Source organism: Triturus cristatus, chromosome 7 (genome assembly GCF_964204655.1).
Source record: "Triturus cristatus chromosome 7, aTriCri1.1, whole genome shotgun sequence".
Classification (NCBI taxonomy): domain Eukaryota; kingdom Metazoa; phylum Chordata; class Amphibia; order Caudata; family Salamandridae; genus Triturus; species Triturus cristatus.
Window position 1 is genome coordinate 118,503,660 of NC_140590.1, and position 19,736 is coordinate 118,523,395.

Sequence of the window (19,736 nt, forward strand, 5' to 3'; positions counted from 1 at the left end):
GTGTTTTTGCATGTGTGTATGACTTGGTGTGTGTGCAGGTGTGTATGTGTGTGTGTCTGAGTCAGTATGTGTGTGTGTGTGTGTTTTTGTATGTGTGTGCATCTGTGTATGCCTCTGAGTCGATGTGTCTGTGTTGCTGTGTGTGTACAAATGCGCGTGTGTCTGTGTCCATATCTGCAAGTGGCTGGGTCTGTGTGTGTGCCTGTTTGTGTCTCTGTGTCAGCATGTTTGTGTGTGCTTATAGGACTGCAGACCTGCATATTCTAACTGCATACGTACCACAGGCCTCCATGTTTAAACAACAGTAGATGTTTCAGCACCTAAGCTAATGTGCTGCATAGCGAAATACATATAAGGTCCCAAAGACAAGGCCGATTGCATTGCAAATGCTTGTTTCTAGGAAGGTGATTACAACAAACTTTTGTTGAATCCTAATTCCCCCATAGGTTACGTTTATTTTCCGACATACTCAAATTTTGTGAAACTATATACAGTAAGGAGGTTAAACCTAGCCTTAACCTCTACCTCACCTGGTTTTTTTGGTTGTCATTCCCAGGTATACCACTAGTGTTAACCCCTTCATTGCTAGGCTGTTTCCCCCCTGTGCTAAGCCTTTTTGGGCTATTTGGGGAAGTTTGCTCTTAGGCCCCTGTAACCTTTTGACAACATAAGGTATCCACACCAAATTTGCATCCTTTTCTTCCAACATCATGAGTGTTCTAAAGGTACCCAGGGTTTGTCGATTGCCCTGGAAGGCACCAAGAAATTAGCCAAAATACAGCTATTTGTTTTCTTTGGGGGGGGGGGGGGGAGAATGGGAAAGAGTGCTGCAAATGAAAGGGTCTGTTTTTTTCCACTGTACATGGAATCAACAAAGGGTTTGTGGGTCTGAAATCAAAATGTTCCCAGCTTTCAGGGACTGACAGATAGTCTTGGCATTTTACTGGGACATAGCTATTTTTGCTATTTTTTGTGCTTTCAACCTTTTTACAGTTAATGGTAGAAATGGGTAGGAAAGCAATAATAGATCCTGGAAGGCTATACATTTAAAAAGAAGTAGGCAACATTTTTAATTCAGTAAGGGGTCATTTGTGTATACCCTTCAATGTTTCTTTTAACCCTGGGCAGACAACTATGCTACGCTCGCGAAGTTTGCGTAGTTTGTGCTACTCCGCGCTACGTGAATTGCACGTAGCACAGTGCAAAATCGCGTAGCGTAGCGTAGTTGACATTTTTTGCTCACTCGCGGTCCTCAACGTCAAGTTGGCGACCGTGAGCGAGCAAAATGACATCACGGTGAGACTTTTTCCTCGTTCACGATCAGCAACATGATGTTGCCGATCGCGAGCGTGGAAAATAAAAACCTCCCGGCAAGATTCTCAACGCGGGGAGGTCAGGTTTCTCATTGCGAGTGGTCGCATATTTCTGTGATCGAAAGGTCTGGCATCTGCGTGAATCGAAAGATTTTGGGGACTGCAGCGTGGGTGGAATTTCGTGGATCCACACAGATGCCAGACCTTTCCATCACAGAAATATGTCAAAAATATGTTTTGTTTTTACAAAGTTTGAGGTTTGCAAGAGATGCTGGCTAACAGAACCTGGTGAGAGCCAGGCAAGTCACCCCCATCCTGGATTCCGCTGGTGTCTAGTTTTAAAAAATATATAGGTTTGCTAGGTTTCCCTAGGTGTCAGCAGAGCTAGTGTACCAAATCTACAGCTAGGCACTTTGCCAAGAAATGGTCTGTTTTCACTGTAAAAATGTGGTATGTCCATGTTGCGTTTTAGGCCGTTTCCTGTTGCAGGCACTAGGCCTACCCAGACAAGTGAGGAATAATATTTATAGAAAGACTTTGGGTAATGCGGCGTGGGTGGAATTTTGTGGATTCAGGCAGATGCCAGAACTTTCCATCACAGAAATATGAGGAAAATGTGGTTTTTTTTCTCGAAGTTTGAGGTTTGCAAGGGATTCTAGGTAACAGAACATGGTGAGAGCCAGACAAGTCACCCCATCCTGAATTCCACTGGGTGTCTACTTTAAAAAAATGTATAGGTGTTCTAGGTTTCCTTGGGTGCCAGCTGCACTAGGACCCAAAACCACAGGTAGGCACATTCCCCAAAAGGTCTGTGCCTAGTGTGCTTTCTGCCATACTTGGGAGGGGGTAAATTGGGGGCCTTTGCCCCGATATGCCCCCAGGAGGGCAGAAAGAGTCTGGCTATTTTTTGTGGTGGGTGGGACTGTTGGGATGCTCATTCTGGGCAGCCCCCACCCATATGCATAAAAAAGCCAGCATAATCGCTGGCGCCTAGTGGGCTCTTCCCCACCGGGGATGCAGAAGAGGGGCTACTGCCCCCATCTGCCTCCTGGGGGGCAGAAAGACTGTGGCTTTGTTTTTGGGTGGGTGGGGGCATTGGCATACCCATTCCGGCCACCCCCCACCCCTGAATTTAATTTTTTTTATATATCCCTGGTGCCTAGTGTGATTCTGCCCCCTTGGCTATTGCCACCATCTGCCTCCGGGGAGGGGCAGAAAGACTGTGGTAATTTTTGAGGGTGGGGCATTGGCATGCCCATTCTGGGCAGCCCCTATGTATAAAAAAATCCCTGGTGCTTATTGGGCTTTCTGCCCCCCCAGGAGGCAGATAAGGAGCTCCTGCCCCCATCTGCCTCTCTGGGGGGCAGAAAGACTGTAGAATTGGGGGGTGGAGCATTGGCATGCGCAAAAACAACAGTTGATGGACAGAATGCAGAACAATGTCATACATTCACCCCAGTACAGAGATCTGGGCCTAAATCCATCGTTTTTTTGCTCACCATGCCATTCCAGTTTGAACCTAGCCATATGCAAATCAGTCTTGACCCTGTGCCTCATGGGAACAGTCCAGCCCGAACTGCCAAGCCAGGTCCTCCCTGGACTGGAAACAAGCATCCTAGGACCGGTTTCATCCCTCTTCAGCCAGGATAGCTTGATTCCAGTGGCATGGAGAGCACAGGACTCACGTCTGAGCATACCCGTCCCACTCGGGGTGACAAATGCAAAAACAACAGTTGATGGACAGAATGTAGAACAATGTCATACATTCACCTCAGTACAGAGATCTGGGCCTAAATCCATCTTTTTTTTGCTCACCATGCCATTCCAGTTTGAACCTAGCCATATGCAAATCAGTCTTGACCCTGTGCCTCATGGGAACAGTCCAGCCCGAACTGCCATGCCAATTCTGGACAGCCCCTACCCCTTAGTATATAAAAATAAAATCCCTGGCACCCTGTGGGCTTTCTGCACCGCCGGGAGGCAGATCAGGAGCTACTGCCCCCATCTGCCTCCAGGGGGGGCAGAACGACTGTGGCATTTCCTGAAGGGGGGCATTGGCATGCCTATTCTGGGTATCTCCGCCCCCCGAACTTTGGAGAAAAAAAATCCCTGGTGCCTAGTGGGCTTTCTACCCCCCCAGGAGGCAGATAAGGAGCTCCTGCCCCCATCTGCCTCTCTGGGGGGCAGAAAGACTGTAGAATTGGGGGGTGGAGCATTGGCATGCGCAAAAACAACAGTTGATGGACAGAATGCAGAACAATGTCATACATTCACCCCAGTACAGAGATCTGGGCCTAAATCCATCGTTTTTTTGCTCACCATGCCATTCCAGTTTGAACCTAGCCATATGCAAATCAGTCTTGACCCTGTGCCTCATGGGAACAGTCCAGCCCGAACTGCCAAGCCAGGTCCTCCCTGGACTGGAAACAAGCATCCTAGGACCGGTTTCACCCCTCTTCAGCCAGGATAGCTTGATTCCAGTGGCATGGAGAGCACAGGACTCACGTCTGAGCATACCCGTCCCACTCGGGGTGACAAATGCAAAAACAACAGTTGATGGACAGAATGTAGAACAATGTCATACATTCACCTCAGTACAGAGATCTGGGCCTAAATCCATCTTTTTTTTGCTCACCATGCCATTCCAGTTTGAACCTAGCCATATGCAAATCAGTCTTGACCCTGTGCCTCATGGGAACAGTCCAGCCCGAACTGCCATGCCAATTCTGGACAGCCCCTACCCCTTAGTATATAAAAATAAAATCCCTGGCACCCTGTGGGCTTTCTGCACCGCCGGGAGGCAGATCAGGAGCTACTGCCCCCATCTGCCTCCAGGGGGGGCAGAACGACTGTGGCATTTCCTGAAAGGGGGCATTGGCATGCCTATTCTGGGTATCTCCGCCCCCCGAATTTTGGAGAAAAAAAATCCCTGGTGCCTAGTGGGCTTTCTACCCCCCCAGGAGGCAGATAAGGGGCAATTGCCCACACCTGCGTCCTGGGAGGCATAAAGGTTTATGCCTTCTTTGAGATTGTAGGGTGGGGGCATTGGCCTGCCCATTATGGGCAGCCCCCACACCTGGCCTAAAAAACAAAAATTCTGGCATCTAAGGTGCTCTTTGCCCCCCCCATGGGGGCCGATTTGGGGCTACTGCCCCGTCTCCCCCATCCAGGGGAGTCAGAAAGGCCCATGGGGCCACTCCCCCCCTCCCTGGAGGCTAGTTGGTGGATCTCTGCTTGGGGATCGCCCTCCTGGGGCAAGCCCCCGGCAGTGATCATCTAGGGAAGGGTGCCATTGAATGTGGAGATTCTCCCCGTTCCAACAATAACTCTCCCATCTTTTTCAGTGCCGGGGGGCTGAGATAGCCCCACAAGCACCGAAACTGTGAAACTGAAACTAAGTTTCAGTTTCATTTTCATTGTAATGACGACTTGGCGCCATGCACGCAATCGTCATTTCAATGAAAACCCTAGCCATTCTTTGTGACGTTGGGGAAGCTCTTCCCCACCTCCCAAAGGAAAAATAAAAATATGAAATCCCTCTGCTGTTTACAGCATAGGGGTTTTTTTAAAGTGTGCTCATGGCGAAATGGTTCCCTCATGAGCACACTTGAACTTGTACTCATGACGGAACCATTCCCTCATGAACATGGAAGGGTTTAAATCTGGGAAGGTGCTGAAATCAATGGGTGGATGCGTGGGAACACTCACACCCCATGCATGAAACACACCCCTGCTGCAGATTAACGTGAGGCAGCAATTTGTGCATTGCTTTAGATTTATCAAGCCATGCAGGCCCATACATGGTGGCCTTGCATGGCTTTCTAAATCTCATTTAGGTTTTTGCATTGCCTTTGCGTGGTGCAAGGGCAACGCAAAACCTTGTTAAATCTGGCCCGGGGGCCCAACAGCAATCCGGGACTCTTCGCTTACGTTTACTCAACTTGTATCGGTCCTTTCCTTCTAATAAATCTTGCAGTGAAGAGGGATCCTTCTCAGTCCAAATAGCTAAAATATGGAACCTCCCCTTACAGCTACTATGTAAAAATATAAGCCTTAAATGGGTAGATATCTTCAAGGACAAATGTGACTATGTTCACCCTATTCTGGATGATTGAAGGGATATGAACACGGAGTTATATATACTTGCCTAGAGGATTGCGTAATACATTATGAACTCTTTTATATGTATTTGAAAGGAGATTCATAAACAATTGTTTTCGTATGTATGAGGGTTGTAAACTCATGCCATACTGTGGAATCAGAATGGTCTTAATTCACATGCTTTGTAAGAGCATTCATGAAAGTTGGGATTTACATTCATGCTGGTGTAAAATGATATGGCTGAGAGCTTAGGGACTTGAATGCACATGAATGGAGATATGTATGCACATGTATCAGAGTTTATGGTTTCCATTTGTATGAGAGCTTGAATAAAATCAGATGACTTTAGCGTGAACGTGCAACAGCATCTAAGCGCACAGGACTGGAAAGCATAAGGGCACATGTGTGAATGGAAGAGAGATTGGATGCACATGCATGAGAGTGTGTGCACATACATCACAGAAGAGTGCTAGATAATTGTCCCAGACATACTGGAAAAGGACGTATTACAGTTTTACTGATTTACTGACAGGTTAAGAGAATGTGGCATAAATTAAAAAAGAGTGACTTACCTTCTGACCTTGCGACTCATCAGCCAGGCCAATAAGCACACCCCAGCTAGAACAACAGCACCGGCGACTGCTCCCCCTATCAGGAGCTCAAGTGGCAGCTTTTGAGATTCAATATCTGAAAAGAGAAATATAAATGTTCTTATACTGCATATCTCTATTTACATGCCTCTTCCCAGACCTTGGGAATTAGCCACATGCACGGCACCCTTATGATGTATTAAACACAACACAAACCAGATGCCTCTCCGCAAAACACAAATATGGTCAATCAGGAAAGCACATGGTTAAAAATGTAGCAGAAAAGAAAGAGACTGAACTAGCAGGAGAAACAAAGAAGGTAAAAGAGAGTCTAATGTGGAAAAAGAGCATTATGGATAAAGAGAATTATGGAGAAAGAAAAATGAGAGTTATTGTTTTTCTGTCTTTTTTTTCTACAAACCCTACATATAGCCCGATTGGGGACACAACGTTTACAACGCAGTCATTACATCGCAGTTCGTTACAACGTGGTGGTTACAACAACCGTGTTGTTAGAACGAGATGCCTTTACAACGCAAGTCATTAGATCAACTTGCTGTAGGAGGCATTCTAACATAAGGAATAGTATAATTTACTATTTCAACACCTTCCTAACTGTTCCGCATGCTGGAGTTGTAATAGTAAATTATAATATTCCTAAGTACAGCGCGCCCCCTACAGCAAGTCGATCTAATGGCTTGCGTTGTAAAGGTATCGCGTACTAACACCACGGTCGTTGAAACAACCGCGTTTAAAGGAACGTGATGTAATAACATGTGATGTAACATGCTATATTCCCCGTTTGGGACTGTTTTGTGCTGCTTCACCTGGAGCACCACTTAGGTAGAACAGTAATTGGTAGGATTCAGAGTCAAAAATAGGAAGCTTACCCATAGTTTTTCAAGACCACCAGCCAGTGAAAATCAGAGAGTTATCATCAGTGCTTAGTTTGTATAAGAAAGAGTGCTGGTGTCAGAAGCTCTACTGGAAAGCCAGCGGTCAATGCTGTCTGTCTTAAATCCACCTCATGCATCCTCAATGTATAAACATCTAATGAAGGGAGTAACATTTTGTACTGAACAGTTCACATAGACATTGTTTCGATAGCGAGACCTATTTCCATAATGCTGAACGGAAGTGCCTGATCATACAAAGCTAATCCTCCTCTTAATAATGTTGTAAATATCTTGTTACTTTCAGGATGACATAGTATAAAATGGATAGAGAGCTGAAAAAACACACAGAGGTAGTTCCTCATCAACGATAATTTAACCGTTTTGATGACAACAGTTCCAAGACTAGCGGAATTCCCACTGGGAACATCTTAGATTTATAAATTGAGAATACGCTGATAACAACCCTGTTGGTAATGGTTAATTTGTAGAAGCTTAAGTCCAATATGGATATTGAAAATTGGGTTAATTATAATGTTAAGATGGCGGCCACGTAAGCAACCTTTTCCCCCCATTGGAGATAAATAACAGACTAAACCAGTCTAGTCAATTCCTGCTCAAGCGTTTGCATGCAGGGTGGGTCCAATATTGGCAACACATAATCCTTGTTAATACATCAGGAACAGGTTAAATACTCCCAACATACCTGTGAGCTGACACTTCCGAGTCAACACACAAGAGTAGGTCGTCCAGATAGATGGTCCTGGCCAAACTGTAAGTATGGCATAGCGGCCAACGCTACGCAAAATTGAACTCTTTCTAGATACTGAATCAAACTGGGCTGAATTGACCCAAACATTAATTACCTTTTTCAGCATGCAAACTGTGCACAACTCAAGGAGGCACAAATTTTTCCCCAGTTTTGATAAGTTATCAACTGTGATGGACTTATTTCTGAAAGTACGCCACACGCCACATTTCTGCTTACCGCCATAGCGCCTGGGGACGATTTGAACTCTTTCTGTTGCCGCCGCATTTCCTTTCCGCAGCCTGCTCATTGAGGACCACAGGGCCCAGGAACCAGCGCGCTCTGTGGCAGGAGCAGCATGCGTCACGCCCCACCCCAACTGACTGCCCATAAAGCGGGGTCGGCCCTATGCTTAGCGGGAGCTGTTTCTGGAAGTACGCCACATGCCACATTTCTGCTTACCGCCATAGCGCCTGGAGACGCTTTGAACTCTTTCTGTTGCCACCACATTTCCTTTCCGCAGCCTGCTCATTGAGGACCACAGGGCCCAGGAACCAGCGTGCGCTGCGGCAGGAGCCGCATGCGTCACCCCCCCCGTGACAGACTGCCCATAAAGTGAGCTCAGCCCCCCGCTACACGGGACGTATGTGGACGTGCCAGGCGAAGCCTGGGCCAAGGGCGGGCCCGTCTGTGCCCGTCAGAGACTTGAAGAGGCTGGGCTGGGCCAGCCTACTAACGTTTGAACTGTAAGCCACTATCTTATGAAATAGAAATAGAGATTTAGTGTGTATATTGGTTGTCAGGGGCTGGTAATATGAGTAAACGTAAGGTGGGAGTGGGTACGGAGGTTGTGGGTACACTTGACGCTTTTCTTTCTACGGCAGAATCAGCGTTAATGCATGAGATCCAATAAACTGAGCGTGGGTTATCGCTAGAACCACAAACATCTTTTGGCACCCTTAGTACCAATGCATTTTCTTCCCAACCCCCGCTAAACCACACAGATGATACCACACTGCGTTCTAGCCAGCCACCCACAGTACAATCAGATTTAGCGTTACCTATTCCATATAGCCTGGCTCGTTCTCAAAGCATCACCATGGTCACCACTAGGGGTCAGAAGTCCAGTCAGGCTACTGGCGGTGAACCGCCCTTAAAAAAAAGGAAAGCTCATGGGCCACAGAAGTCTAACCTTTTGCCTTCCAGAGCAGCCAAACGTAAGGTAGTCCTGAATGGAAATAATGATAGTCAACTTGTAAACACGTCAACTAATATATGCCCTCCCACTGGTACTATTGATCCACTTCTCCCGCTGAGGTGGATGAGCTCTGTAAACAGATAGAACTGAAATTTTCAGTTCTGATTGATCCACTACTCAAGAAGTTGACCTCGATTGAAGAAAGACTTAACAAAATAGAGCAGGGTATTTTTAGTAGTCCTCCAACTAATTTTAATGGGCAGAAGGGTGGTGGGATTGCAATACAATCAGTGAGGGGAGTTGAAACAGTGTCAGGGGAACCCCTAATCAATGTATGCTGTCCCCCACCTCTAACAGTGATAACCCCAGAGGTAACCCAACCTACTAATCCACCCCAAAGAAGTATATCTTTGCCATCGACATCGCAGCAAGGGAAGAGTGGTATTAGTACACGGTCCTCCCAGCTTCAAGCTGTCAGCATTCAGAATCTTCATACCTTTTTACACCTCCCCCCGGAAGCTACACCACACACAGTTGTTTTGGCTAATGTTTCAGTGCTCTCTCCTAATGCACGGGAGCACTGGTCAGCGTTAAGGAACAAGGCTCTACATTTACTGAGTTATAGAACTGCCATAAAAGATCATCTTTTTTCGGAATTTAAAATGGTTCGCAGAGTACCCTGGGTTGGGAAATCATATAAGTCTCTACCCGGTGACTGTGTGGTCCTAAGCTTTAGGTCGCCAATTCTGGTCCAGCACATATTGGAGAGGGCCGTGAACTGCTTCACTAAGGTGGATGATATTAACATCTTTCCTTTGGGTTTTTTCTATCAACCAGACAGCGTTTTTAGGTGCAGTGAGAGTAGCGGGGCATCCCAAGCATATGGCCAATACAATTATCCGGTCACCACTAGTAATCGTTTTGAAATCTTCACCTCCTTGGAAGACATAGATTGACTTGGAACATTGGCTTGTCACTTTTTAATCGGAACCCAAGGCCCTAAGGGCCAGCTAGGGTCTGACTTAGGATTGCCCATTCTTGATCCTGCTGGACCGTGTAAACAAGGCTGTATATGCCTGTAGTTCAGATATTTCAGGGGGTGTGTGTCGAATAGAGGTGGAAACGAGCATTGGGGTGGGGGTGACTATATTTCCTCTTTTGTAAAAACTCCTATACCACCTAGCACTCCTAGTCTGGTAGCTTTGGATAACGATTATGTGTAAATATTAGTAATACAACTCAAGGGCATTTAAACCCACACTTGTCTATAGTTTCCTGGAATATAGCGACATTATCCTCTAAAACCACCTCAACCGAATGGTCAGCTTATATTGACAACTATGAAGTTTGGGTATTTCAGGAAACATGGGGGCAGATTTACAAGCCCCTTGCGCCACTTTTGCGTCACTTTTAACATGGGAAAAGTGACGCAAAAGTAGCGCAAAAGGCTTGTAAATCTGCCCCATGGTCCTTGATCCAAATCTATCATCTTGGTTTTTTAAACTTTTCAAAAGTTGCACTGGGGGTCAGAAAGGTAGACCCTTCGGTGGACTTACCTGCTGGGTCACACAGCAAGTGGGTTGCAAGGTGGAGGAAGAATACATTGACAGTCCAAACATCATGACCATACAGCTTAGGATGGCGTGCAAACCTGATGTTCTGATTATTAATATCTATGCAAGGTCACTTAGGGGTGTCAGGGGATCCAACCCTCCTAGATAGCTTCTTAGAAAGCCTACGGGGACGTTGTAACTTGATAATAGCAGGCGACTTTAACTGTTCCTTTGAGCCACTGGACTATGATGATGTTAACCTTGGTGCAGAGGAGGATGCACAGTGGAATATTCCGCAATTAGATTTATGCCCCATCAAAAAATGGACCAAGGCCGCACTACAGTTAAAAAGGTTGTGTCTGGAAAGGGGACTGAGGGCAGCTAACGGGAGGTCGCTGTCTGACAGAAAGGGCACTCATACCTTTAACAGGGGTTTGAGAAGCAGCCGCATAGATTACATATTTCTTAAAGTAGAATTTTGGACATCTCTTTTGGATATGTCGGTGCAGGAGCGGATCGAAAGTGACCATAACCCGCTGGTACTACTATTGCAGGCACCAGGTTTATCTAATTTTATTATTAGGGCTGCTGAGCATGTAACAGGCTCACAAATGACATGAGGAGAGTTAGATGGGCTAGGATCATTGATAATGATAATTGATAACGTCGCACCACAGGGGGCGGAGCCAGCATTGTGTAGGGAAGACCCAGCCTATTCAGAAGAATGAGTGTCTATGTGGGTCTGCCTTAAGCAGGCCTAAGGATTTGGGGCAGTGAAGTCTTATGGATTTCACTGTGCCACTTCTATCAGCCTTCTTTACGAGGAACGCCCACCCTGCTTACTTTATACGTGATGCAGGTATGATGTAGCACAGGGCTTTATAAAGGGATGCCTCTGCTTAGAGGTGTCACTTTGTAAATAGGGCACAGTGTGGCGCATTGATAATGCCACTGCAGCATCACGCAATTTTTTTTTTACAACAGCAGCATAAGCCCGTCATAAATAAGGGCTTGAGTTTGGTCGGATGAGGGGAGAGATCAGAATATTGTAATGGATTCTGCTCTGGATACAAAGACTGTCTTGATGTGTTTGCATGACTACTAAAGGAATGTACTGGAAGATGTGATGTTTGTTAATTCCCTGTCGGAACCCTGGCAGGCTTATCATCCCACGACCATGGACTATACTGATTTTTCTACTGTGCATGATACAGAACTGAGAATAGATGACACCCCACTACCCAGGGTCTGCAAATATGGTTTAAATATCAGCAGCGTCTCTGATCATACGCCAATATGTACAATATTAGGGGGCAATATTTATGAAAATGTAACGCAACTCAGCGAGTCACCTTGCTGCGCTGTGTTACAGGGACAGGGCATGAAAGCACCTCGTTCATCACAATTCTGCACATTCCTGCCTTTTCCCAGTGGCGCACAATGTGCTGCCGAGCGCAAATGCAAGCTCTCTTGCACCATGGTGCCAAGGTGCCTGTGTTTTGAGGAGGATTGTTTTTGTGCAGGAAGGGTATATTTTCAACCATTGCAAAGAAGGCCCTGCTTTGTATTAAAGGAAAGACTTACAAACATGGGGTGCAGACGGAAGACTACTTGTCTTGCAACTGAAACCACATGAGGCAAGGGTGGCTATCTCTGCAGTATATGATTCTAGCGGGAAAATAATAACACATCAGATGGCCATTATTAAAGCATTTGCTACATTTCAAGCGGGTCTACTGAATGGCACTACTCGAGAAGGTTCATTTATGGCTTGTTTGCCAGTTCTGAAAATGCCCAAACACCTGAGGCAGGAACTAGAGATCACAGATGTTTTTAAATTCATGGCAACAGGCAAGACAGCCGGTGAGGATGGCTTTCCCAGCAATTCTATAAGGCTAACAGCTCCAAAACAGTTCTGCTAATGGAGAAAGTCTTCAAGAAGCCTATGAAGTTATATATTTTTTCTCATAATTTAACACGACGTTCATGCGTCTGGGAGGCACTAACATCTGTACTCCACTTACAGGTCAATCTCCCTTCCTAATTGCATTGAATAGATCCTGGCTAAAGTACTGGCCATAGTACAGAGCAAGGGGATCACTTTAAGGCTCTAATGAAACCAAGTGGGTTTTGTGCCAGGCTATCCTCACTGAACCATGTGGTATCTGTGCTGCACCTTTCATGGCAGGCTAAACAAGACCCTGAGGAGAAAATGGCCCTCTCTTTCAACAGTGAAGAAGTGCTTGATCGAGTGGAGTGGGGTTGTATGTTTCATACAATCAATCGATTCAGGCTGCGACACAAGAGTGTGAGAATAGTCCTTTGGCCCATCAGACTCTGACAGCAAGGGGAAACTTCAATGGATTTATTTCTGATACCATCAACATAAGCAGAGGAACCAGACAAGGGTGTCCCCTCTCATTGCTAATCTTTAAAAGTGATATAGGAATATCAGGCAATAGCCATTAGAGAATCAGTCACCATCAAAGGGGTGCACACACCTAAAGGTGAACTTAAGCTAATGCTCTAAGCAGAGGCTATTCTGCAGACCCGGCTGTAGGGCACACTTGCTCTTTTATTTCTCCTCTTCCCAATTATTATTATTATTATTAGTATTAGTAGTAGTAGTAGTAGTAGTAGTAGTTCATTTACTTTTTCGAGGGCCGGCAACTGTAAAATGCTGCTGGTCCAGTACTTGATTTTTCACACTTTGTATGACTTGCCTTATCTTGATTTTAAATTTAATATAGTGGTCTAATATGGCGGTGTGCAATGTTAGGTCAGTAAATGTCTCCTTATGCTACAACCCATGGGGTAACACACGTCAGGATTCAGAGATGTCCCCTCATCATAATGTATGTGCATTCACATCAGCTATTTTAGAATGGGTTTTCTTTAATAGAAAACTTACAACAGGACAGGACACCCTGCAATTACAAGCGTCTTCATGCATGCACACCTATGCAACTGGCAAAAAAGCATTGGCAAAGCCAGTAACATGGCATTGAAGTGCTGACACCTATTGAATTTGCCAATGTTTGTTACCAGAGTTGTGATGTCATGCTTACAAACATTAATTCTGCCTGTTGGATTTTCTTGCGCTTAACTGCCTGTCTGGCTGCTCTGCCCAATAATTCCACTCCTGCTGCTTCTACACATCAGCATCTGACTAGTACATGCTGTGTGTTATTTAAAAGGGTATAAAAAAATAGTGCATTTGTTTACATTTTCATCTCTAACCTTGACATTTAATATTTGTCTTCTGCAATTTACACTCCTGTCTCAATCCTTCATTCTAACTAGAGCATTACCATCGTGTACTAGTTTTCACTGAATGAGATTGACATCATTTCTTCCTGGCTGGTAGTTCTAGTGGATGATCAAAGATGCAATATCACAAGCGGTCACTAGATGGCAAACTAAGGCCTGTAAATATTTATGAATAAGAAGAATTGTAAACTAGCCCATATTAGCTCCCGTTCTTCTATATAGACGGTAAGCCTGCTAGAACCAATTTGTCAAATTGTTAATAGAGTTAAATTTCAGTCTACATACACTGCGAAATTATACAAAAAAAATACCCAAATCGGTTCCGAGAAACAAGCAGTTTTCAAGCCCCTTGTGTGAGAGCTACACAAAATTGCATAACCTGCCTGCGAGTCAGCGATGTAAAAGCAGAGAGGGACACATTTATCATAGGGTTGCGTCGCTTTTGAGCCACGCAATGAGGTGCAAAGACGACACCCCTTAAGTGTGATTTATCAAGCCAAGCAAGACGACCTTAAGTGGCCCTGAGTGGCGTGTTAAATGTGAAGGAATACAAAGCAGCACAAATATCTGCGTTGCATTAATATGCCCCAGGTAGGCATTCCATGGGTGGTGCGTGGGTGTTATCATGCAACATCCATGGATTTTGGCGCATTACCAGTTTTACCTTAAGGGATAAACCTGAGAATACCAGGAGACGATTAACGAGGAGAAATATGTTTATTTCTCCTCGTTTTTTAATCAAAGGGAAATGCCTCAAGGGATTGTTTTGTTCAGGAAGATATCCCTTCATGCACAAAAATAAACCTGCTTACAAAGCAGGCACCCTGGCACCATGGCTTGTTTCAAAGGGCTGTATGACGCTCATAGTACCACTGTCTCTTTGGGTGCTGACTGGCATCTTCTCTTGGTCATAATAGAAATAATGCTTAACTGCCAAGTCTAATGATACAAATATTGCTGAGACTCCTATACAGGGACAATGATGATATTATCATGCGATGTATTGGAAACACAACAAAACATAATTTTTGTACATTCCCACAACATGACACAGTGGTGCCTTGTGCAAATCTTATTATAGCTACCCTTTGAAGTCCAACAGTTCAGTGGTACATTAAATACAAATAAAGACATAGGGCCTGATTACGATGACGGTGAGCCCGCCACCACCAGGCTGCCGGTAGCGACTTCACCGCCATCGTAAGGCCCTTTTCCGCTCGCCATATTATTATGGCGGGCAGTGCCGTGGCAGTCGGAAACTCCGACCGCCACAACATCCTACGGTCTCCTCGAGCCTGCCGGTGAGGTGGAGGGCCTCCCTATCCCTCGAAGGGTGGCGTGCCGACCAGGCACCACCATAGGGATTACGACAGACCATCCCAGCCAGCCTTTCATAGCGGCTCTCCCTCCATGGAAAGGCTGGCCGGGATGGACTTCGGGGACCCGTGGCAGGCCCCCATTTCCCCTGGGCTCCTTGTTTTTGTGTTTGGGGGGCAACTAGGGTGCCTCCCTACATTTCCCTGCACCATGTGGCAGGCACTGCATGTAATCTGCCACGTAATGCATGGAAATGTCATGCGTGCCGTTGTACATCGCGGTGGGTGCTGCTGCCGGCAGCACCAGCTGCAATGTAAAATATGGGGACTGCGACTGCCGTGGTGGCTGTCGCATCCTAATTCCCCGTGTGGGACCACCGCCTTGTAGGCGGGCGGTGCCACTTCCTAATTCGATGGGAAGACAGACTAAAGTCCATCCGTCATCGTAATCAACGCCATGGTACACAAACTTTTTCGTGTCAGATGTTTAACAGATGTGGATGAGCTACATGTGCTTCCATTCCGTTGTTTTGTTTGTTCATGTCCTCAAACAGATCACATACTCACTGATGACTAGTGAAGAGTTTGCTGTGCCATGTTTGTTCTTTGCAATGCACCAATATTGTCCTTGGTTCTCGTATGCTACGTTGGAGAGACTTAATGTCAGGTTTTTAATGCTCTCTTTTTCTAAAATCGTTTCTTCTCCTTTTATCCATGTCAGCTTCGAAAGGGGAGAGCTGTCCACTGAGCAGTGTATGTCCACAGATCGTCCTTGCATTATGGTTTTAATTAGGACGTTTTCCTGCTTTTCAGACCAATCTGCAAACATTAAGAAAATAATGCATTTTAGCCAAATAGCATTCACAGTTATATTTTAATAAGTTGTTGGCTTTTTAAGTAATGAAATTAGCGCAGATGAAGTGGAGGGTATTTGGTCCTACTTTCTAGAATTGTAGGTCTTCATCTTAGGGGCCGATTACGATGCAGGCAGGAGGGCTCCGACCAGGCGCGCAACACCCATTGGACTCAAAGGGCTTCAGCCCCCCCATCGTGTGTGGCAGCCTGGGATGAGACACCTTCCCGGGCAAAAAAGGAGCCGCACCCGAGCACTTCACAGGTCTTTAAATACCATTTGCATGTTAATGAGGCCTTGCTGTTGTTTCACCTCTTCTAAGAGCCCCTGCAGCAGGCACCATCCCTGGGAGGGCCAGACATTCCCAATGGGGTCGCAACTTGCAAGTGCCTCATTAATATTCATGAGACATGCAATTTGCGACCCCATTGGGAATTGAAAACAGTGTCTCAGACACTGTTGTACATTTTAACTAGTGACTCGCAAATTGCGATTTGCAATTTGTCGCAAATTTACAATGGTCGTACATCTGGCCCTGAGAGTGTGTGTTGGAACCAGTAAAGACAATAGACTGGCAGACCATCCAGGAATCACAACTAAGGGAATCATTTACAAATGTTTGATGCACTGCAGCACAGCAGGCCTTCCTGCTGCACTGCTGTGCATTAAAATAAAAGGCAGGACTGCGCTGTATGTACAAGGTACAGAGCATTATTGTTTTTCTCCCCTGCGCCAGTGCACAAACAGCAGCCATGTGCCAACACAGACACCCTTGTGTCATGTTTCGAGGGTGCCTGCATTGATGGGAAGTCTTATTGCTGTGCTGCGTCACTGCGAAAGAGCAGGATCGTTCGTATGTATGAAACACAGTGCATTTCTGTCCTTTCCCCCTGTGCTGGCACACACTGTGCTTGCTAGAGCCAAGGCTGGCAACGTTTCACCAGAGTGCAATGGTATCTGTGTTGCATGCAGGATTGCTTTTTTTTACAGGAAGAGGCATCATTTTGCACAAAAACAATCCAGAAAGGCATTTTCTTCTTTCCATGTGTGCAAAAGAATGCAGCACTCATGAAAAGAGAAAAAAACGAGAAGAAATGAAAATATTTCTCCTTGGTATGCCTGCTGTAGGAAGGCATACATTTTGGCCCTTTCCCAGGTTTACATGATTAAGTAAATCTGGGGCAGCATCAAAACCCGTGGGTGTTGCATGGGAAAACCCACGCAAACGCCCGTGGAATGCTTCCTGATGCAGAGTAAGACAACACAGTGACTTGCCCTGCTTTTTCCTACTCCATATCTATGAGTCCATTCAAAGCCATGCAAAGTGGCTTTGTGTGGCTAAATAAATATGACTGAGAATTTTGCGCCAATGGAGTGTTAGAAAAATGGCTCTCCAGCAGCATATCCCTCTCATAAATAAGCACCTCAGTACCCATGCTTGCCTTACCCTGCTCAGATACTCATCACCCCGGTCTGATGATGGAACTAGGAGGCTCCAAAACTACCAATGTGAATGGGAGACCAGCAGCAACAGCAGCCTCCTGATAGCATCGGGCATTCATGCTTTCCCCATCTGCAAACTGAGGCAGGGAACAGGAGGATGTGCAGACAGTCAGAGGATGTACCACACTCCAGCATCAAAAGATAGTGAATCTCCTTTCAACCTATTGTAGTTTGAAGGATTGTGAATATTAAAATGGCTGGTGGGATTTATTTTGAGTCCTGCCATTCACTGTTAGAAAGTAATCTTTTTGCCCTGTTCATCCCCATTTTATGCTGAATGATACTGGTAGTAACTGACTCTGACTGTACTCTGGATTCTGCTAACCAGGCCCAGTCCTATGTTGTAAAAGGGTGCACTTACAATTGGCAATAACAGATCATATAAGTCCCTCGTAGATAGTAGGGTCAGGTGGTGCAATCTACCGATAAGTCCCTAGTATATAATGGGACGGGTAGGTTTAGCGGCCCAGCAGATTTCCTGCACTTGCATATGTGCGCTGCTGTGCGCCTACTGTCCCTTTAAAGGCAGACCTGCCTTGCACATTGACTTTAAAAGTAAATTCTCGCAATTAGTATTGACAGATTGTTAGAAATGGGAGTCTCTAGTTGGCAATGGTTTGCCCCTTTGTCCAAGTGGGACCCTTCCTTCTAGTCAGAATTAGGGGATACACTACTGAAATATACCCTGCTGAACCGCTTGGTAGATTGGCACGAGCAGTCAAGCTTATCTTAGAGGCTGTGTGTAAAGCATTTGTACATAGCCAACAGTAATACAGTGAAAACATTACAAAAGGATACCACACCAGTTAAAAAAATATCCAATACTTTATATAGTCAAAACAATACTGAAACGATGAGAATCCAACATGCAATACTTAGAAATATGCACTTTGCAAGAATAACCTTAAAAATGCAGTTCATTGATGTAGGTAGCTCCATCCAGTGTTACTGCAGTGCTGAAAACAACAGAATCCAAAATATCCGTCTGACCACGTTGGTCGAGGTGTCAACAGACTTGTAAACAGTAGCTTTTCGTTGCGGTCACGGGTGTCGAAGTCAGCGGGCGGTGATGGTGTCAGTGAGACCAGGGCAGCGAAGTGAAGCGAGGCAGTGCAGAGTGCAGTGCCCACAGGTCGCGGTCGTAGTCGGTGAGACCAAGGGTGCGGTGCTAGATGCGGTGGTGCCCTCTGCAGTGCCTTTGGGACTGAGCCGGTTGCTTTATCCCCTCTGTGGCAACTGAAACCATGGTTCCAGAGGTGGTACCCAGAGGTCAGTTAAGTCTTTTCAGTTCATGAGACTTCAGAACAGGAGGCAAGCTCTACTTCAAGCCCTTGGAGACAACTCTAACAGCAGGATGATGAAAGTACAATCCAGTCCTTAACCTGCTTAACACAGCAGCAGCAAGCAGCAGGCCAACACAGCAGAGCACGCAGCAAAGTGGCAGTTCCTCCTGACAGCTTTTCCAGCCCTTCTTCGTGGCAGGTTCCTTAGTTCAGCAGTAATCTAAAGTTCATGGGTCCAGGCCCCAGTATTTATACTCAGTTTCTCTTTGTTTGTTTTGGGCAGAGATTTTCTGTGCTCAGCCCAAACGAGTTCTCTCCTCTCTGGTCCAGCTTCCCGGCAGGAGGTGGAGACAGCATTGTCCAAGGCAGACAGGGCCTATTCAGGTGCAAGGGAAATCTCCTCCAACCACTCTAAATACAGACCAGGCATAATCAGACACTAGTGAAAACTCCTCCCACTACTCTGAATGCATCCCAGGTCTATACAGCCCATCCCTGACTCACATAGGAAAGGCAGGACACACATCAACCCCCCTCCCCAAGTGGCTGTCTGAGAGAATGCACATACCCAGCCCCTGTCACTCCAAAGCCAGACAGTCAATCCACAAACCAGCAGAGGCACACCGGATGGCTAAGCAGAACATATATGGTTCATCAAAAGGGGAGCAGTTCCTCTCTAGAGGCCAGAGCGATAAGTATCACTGGCTGGCTGTAGTATCTTGGTATCAGTGGTGGGACAAGAAGGGAGGGAGTCAAATGGAAGATCCGAATTTCAGATCTTAATGCCCTCACACACCTGTTAGGGAGCTGTGTGTGTGATACCGGCGATGACATGCATATTGTGATAGCGCTGTGAGTGTCTTTCTAATACCTTCAAAGGGTATATGCCAGCGTCTCAAGGGGCGCACACGTGAAATTGTCATAACATAATGTGTGGCCGTATGCTCTAGGGACATGCAGGCAACACATATCAAAGCAGCGGTAAATACTATGGGGCTGTATGTGGTAGCGAGCTCCCAGAGATCGGAGTGAGTTTCCGACTTGTAAACCGACTGAAGCGCGTGTCTAAGGGTTTTCAGCGTACTCTAGCACACAGTAGTGGTGGAGTGCCTGGA

The 19,736-nt window shown here is 46.0% G+C and overlaps 1 pseudogene across 1 annotated transcript in view; it reads right to left on the bottom strand.

The window, feature by feature from the left end:
- Positions 1-19,736, bottom strand: part of LOC146808984 (sialic acid-binding Ig-like lectin 13) — a 464,421-nt pseudogene that overhangs the window by 36,166 nt on the left and 408,519 nt on the right. The window contains exons 7-8 of the transcript XR_014966302.1: positions 15,550-15,801; positions 5,987-6,101 (exon numbers count right to left, since the gene is read on the bottom strand). The product of XR_014966302.1 is annotated as a sialic acid-binding Ig-like lectin 13 (transcript). The remainder of the gene's footprint in view (positions 1-5,986; positions 6,102-15,549; positions 15,802-19,736) is intronic.